Genomic DNA, 5,000 nt, shown 5'->3' on the forward strand with positions numbered 1-5,000 from the left:
TTCTGCACTGAGATTTTGATTAGCCATAATGTCGTAACCACCCAATGTCGTAACCACCCATAGGTTTTCGAGTGGTGAAATGATAATATATCTTCCTGTAGAAGCCACAAATCTGTATGATATCATCCTTGTTTATTTAATCTTTTTTAATTATTCGATGTCATGGAGAAGTACTCAAAATTCCAAAATGTAATATTGACATCTTTGATTGGTGGAGCTCGCTTTTTGGTCGTCTGTGTTTGTATGTAGCCTGCACTCTGGCTAGGCTACTACAGACGTAGGCTACAGCTTGCTGAGTAAAGGGCTCAAATCGCCACTGAGTGACAGAAAGTAAACAGTATTATCAAAACTATTACGAGTCACGCTGCTTTCAACGTCGGCCCCATTTTGATCTCCTGATTACCCTGATTGTTCACATGAATGCAGGGAAATGCGTCTCTACGTAGATTCTATGATCATTTTAGCCATAGAGGTAATAGCTGCAATGGGGCAAGACCGCAGGTCCCGCCCACTGCCGCTCAGAGTGCTCTCCTATTGGCTGAAATGCTCTGACGCTCAATCATCTGCTAATTGGCCGGAAATGCTGGAATGGATTATGGGATGAGTAGTTTCTTTACTCTTACGATATAATGTACACACTACCCAGCACCTCACCCGCCAATGTTTTTTCAACTCTGAATCAAATGTTTTATGGTCACGATTCTCAAGCTCAGGGGTTCCCAAACTTTTCCATGCAAGGCCCCCAAATAGCATTAGGCTTTGGCCGCGGCCCCCCTATTGCAAGAAGAAAGAAACCCATACTATTGAAAATGTCAAAAATCACATTCATACAACCTCAGAATATATTTCCTTACTTTTATTAATCTATTAACCCAATAATTATATATAATTATTGGGTTTGAGAATAATAATTCTCAAACCTTTTCTCATTTCTTCACATTCAATATTCCTTTAGGGCGCTTTCAGTCCTGATAGTCCGCTTTAGTCCGCTCCCTTGGTTCGCACCAAATGTAAAAATTATACATTGTTTTGTTTTCCAGCTGGTCCGGTTTGCTTTCACACCAGCCAAAATACAAGCGGACCAAATAGGGCTCCCAACCCTCCCAACTGACCAGGAGACTCTGGTAGTCTCACGGGATGAAAAATATAACTTCCCAGAGATTTTTTTGCCATGTGAAATTATAATGTGCATGCTGTCGCCTACTCATTCAACCCCCCCCCCCCCCCAGCCCAGGCCACCGTCTTCAGCCATGGACAGCTGGATGTTGCAGCTCCAGGACAGCTTGATCCAGCTCTTGAACTCGATTGGAGATGACGTAACATAACCGCAATGTTATGTACAGGCGGGGCGCAGACAGCACCAATCATTCCTGTTTAACATACTGTTTGACCATGCATATTATTATATCAACACGTGGAACGTGTTTGTTAGTAGTAACGCCCGACTCCATCTGCAGGTGCTCCACAGACTTCCTAATGAATAGGAAGCAGCACCTACATGTGAGGCTGGGGTAGCATGTCACCGACTGATGCCTGGCAGTACCAGAACCTCTTGTCACAGGGACAGCTTCTACCCAACTGCCATCCGTCTCTTCAATGAGACCCAAAAGCCCCCACAAATCAGGACATTGTCACAGTCAGTGACATTAGCTTTTGTAGGTGTCTGTGTGTGTGTGTGTGTGTGTGTGTGTGCACGCACACACGCATACATGCACGCTCGCTCTCCTTCTCTCCTCTCTCTCTCTAGGAACAGTGATTAGTGTTTTCTTGTTAATTCATGAATAAATCAAGCAGGTAATACATGTTTAATGTTAATGTTTAATTGAAGTGGGGTGTCACTAACAAGGCATCTCGTTACCTCTGTGCAGTTGTTATGTTGACGAGTGGAGTGGCACAGGTTGGGCGCACGTGGGCGATGTTCAACAATTGATTGGTAAAATGTTAGCATGACCCCAGGTGACCAGCTAGCTTAGTGCAATTTGGGGTTCAGTATCTTGCCCAAGGACACGCAGACTGGAGGAGGTGGGGATGGAACTACCGTCCTCTTTTATCCAAAGCGATTAATGGACGACCCGCTCTACCTCCTGAGCTACAGCTGCCCCAACGATATGTCGCTAGAAAGGTAAGACGTTATACTTGAGTTTTACACCATTAAACTGGTTCTATCATAACAGTAGCTAACGGCAGCTGTCTGACTTTGGACAATAGCAGCAAAAGTGACCGACGTAGGAAAGAGTTCCGCTCCAGTTATATGACCTGTTTATCGGTTCCCTGTTGGACTGAGTGAGCCATTAGCCAGGGAAGAGTAATCAACACTGAGCAGCTTCCTGGATCACCTGACTTCCTGCAGTGATGAGGCTGCAGATAATATCTGATATCTTGATACTACAATCTGACAAAGAGCCACCAGCATGCTGCAAGCTCCTGTTACTGCACCATAGCTTATGTTAGCTAATGATGTGGTCGGGCATCAACAGTCAAGTAGTTATTTATTTATGTGATGACAAAGGTTGCCTTCAATTATTCATATTTGATCACATTTACTTGAACAAAACAATGCCAATACTCATGACTCCGGGCCATAGGGACCATGTACACAGGTACAGGAGTGAAGGTAGTGACCTGAGGATTTCTTACATACCGCTGTATACGATATGAAAAGCTGGGCTGGCCCTCCCTGACGGCTCAAAGAGAGCAACACTGTATTTTATACATTTACAAAGAAAGCTCTTACTGGTAAGCTTCATTCTATGCCACTGATAAATTGAATAGGCTCCAGGACACTCCAGTACTTTGCATTGTCAGATATCAATTAAAGTGTGTTATCAGAGCAGGCAGAACAATGAAGAAGCGTTTTCAGAGTGGCGCAGAGAAGAAAAGAGGAAAGTGTCTATTGATGGAGCTATGCTGTGAACCATCTCACTTCTGTCTTGTGTCTTTGGTTGAGAGTCACACATGCGCATTTCAGGCATCAGGGGCCACCTGGTCTTAACTATGCCTGGTCGTAACTCCTACGTCGGCTGTTAAGACCAGTCTTTAAACCACGGGGACTTTATTGCCGTCATTATTACAGCCATGTATAACGCAGGTCACCATCCGAACACAACAGGAACGATACAGGTAACGCTAACAGCGGCTAGCTTCCTATAAACGCTGCTCTTACATAGGCTCATTAGGCTGTCACTTGAGAGCTGCAGCGCTATGTCAAGAACATGAGAGATGAGATGAGATGAGATGAGATCAACTTTATTGTCCCAGGAGGGGAATTTGTCTGGCTCCCATCTGAGGGAGTCCAGAGCATGCTGAATGTTAGAAGAGAGGGAGTGCAGAGCATGCTGAATGTTAGAAGAGAGGGAGTGCAGAGCATGCTGAATGTTAGAAGAGAGGGAGTGCAGAGCATGCTGAATGTTAGAAGAGAGGGAGTGCAGAGCATGCTGAATGTTAGAAGAGAGGGAGTCCAGAGCATGCTGAATGTTAGAAGAGAGGGAGTGCAGAGCATGCTGAATGTTAGAAGAGAGGGAGTGCAGAGCATGCTGAATGTTAGAAGAGAGGGAGTGCAGAGCATGCTGAATGTTAGAAGAGAGGGAGTGCAGAGCATGCTGAATGTTAGAAGAGAGGGAGTGCAGAGCATGCTGAATGTTAGAAGAGAGGGAGTGCAGAGCATGCTGAATGTTAGAAGAGAGGGAGTCTAGCTCCTTTTCTGTTCAAATGGAGCCGTCACTTTTGTAAAGATCATGCTTCCTGCAAAACAGCAGAACATTGTCAATGTAGGGAATGTTCGAATACGAGCAAAAACCCTTCAGCCAGACATGCAGCTGACGAAGACGGCTGAACTTCATGTCCCCTGATCGCAAACAGGGCAGCAGGCCGAGACAATAAAGTTCTTACCACATGAGGCACTCGAAAAGGTTGATATAAGCATTCTTAGGCAGTTCAGATTGTTCAGCTTTGATGTCATTAGTACCAACATGGACCACCAGCGAGGCATCTGATCTTACAGTTTGTCACAGAGACGTGACGTATGATAGGATTGGGCTGAAATTTTGCATGACACACACACACTATATATATATATATATATATATATATATATATATATATATATATATATATATATACATACAGGGCTTAAAATTCACTTTGCAAACTGGGGGGAATTCCCCCCTTATGTTCTTCAGATAGGGGGGATTTATAGACTTTGGGGGGGATTTTTTCAGCCGATACGATAACCGGTAAATATCTGCTTCTCCTGTCCGATAACAGATACGATACCGAATAATAATTTCACATTTTTGTCTTTACTTAACCTGTAGTTTATGCACACCTGGGGTATTATAATATGATATGAGTGTTTTAGTAAAGTGTATCACTCAATACAAAAAATAAAGGCTTTAATACAACCAAAAGCCTATGGCTGCTTAGTCTGCAGATAAAACACAATGACAAAAGACATAGTAATTATTAGACTCTTATTCAGGGATGCAAAGTCATGGATAGTTAAAAAGGTGACAGATACCAGGGCAGACACAAAATCATTCACTGAAGTGCCCTATTTTGGGATGAAAAAGGTGACGCACTGTTAACTAAAGGTGACTAGTTTGCATCCCTGCTTATTCTTATTCTTATTCGCTTCAGGTTATATTATTTTAGTACGGCGATTTTCTCTTTGCAAATGAGGCAGGCGGCATTCCCTTTGAACTCGACGACAAAATAATCACTCTCCCACTTCTCCTAAAACTCCGCTGGCCTGGAGTGTGAAGCCGTGTTGCCAGATACTGCTGACGGTTTCCAGCAAAAAGAGTTCAAAACCCGCCAAAATGCACACAAAACCGCCCAAGGAACTGCACATCTATGGAAATTTATCTGGCAACCCTGGTGTGAAGTGCGGCTCAGCAGCGCCTCGTCCACACGCTTCGGGAGCTCGCTCTGTGTTTTACAACGAGCGGAGGTGCGGGTCTGATTTCACTATAACTTGATTATCAAGTGGCGTGGCGGGCCGT

The 5,000-nt window shown here is 44.1% G+C and overlaps 1 protein-coding gene across 1 annotated transcript in view; it reads right to left on the bottom strand.

The window, feature by feature from the left end:
* The window catches only part of znf385b (zinc finger protein 385B), a gene marked incomplete at its 3' end in the record, with an annotated part of 18,328 nt that overhangs the window by 9,727 nt on the left and 3,601 nt on the right, over nt 1-5,000 (bottom strand). The window lies entirely within an intron of this gene.

Source organism: Poromitra crassiceps (genome assembly GCF_964638095.1).
Source record: "Poromitra crassiceps genome assembly, chromosome: 6".
Classification (NCBI taxonomy): domain Eukaryota; kingdom Metazoa; phylum Chordata; class Actinopteri; order Beryciformes; family Melamphaidae; genus Poromitra; species Poromitra crassiceps.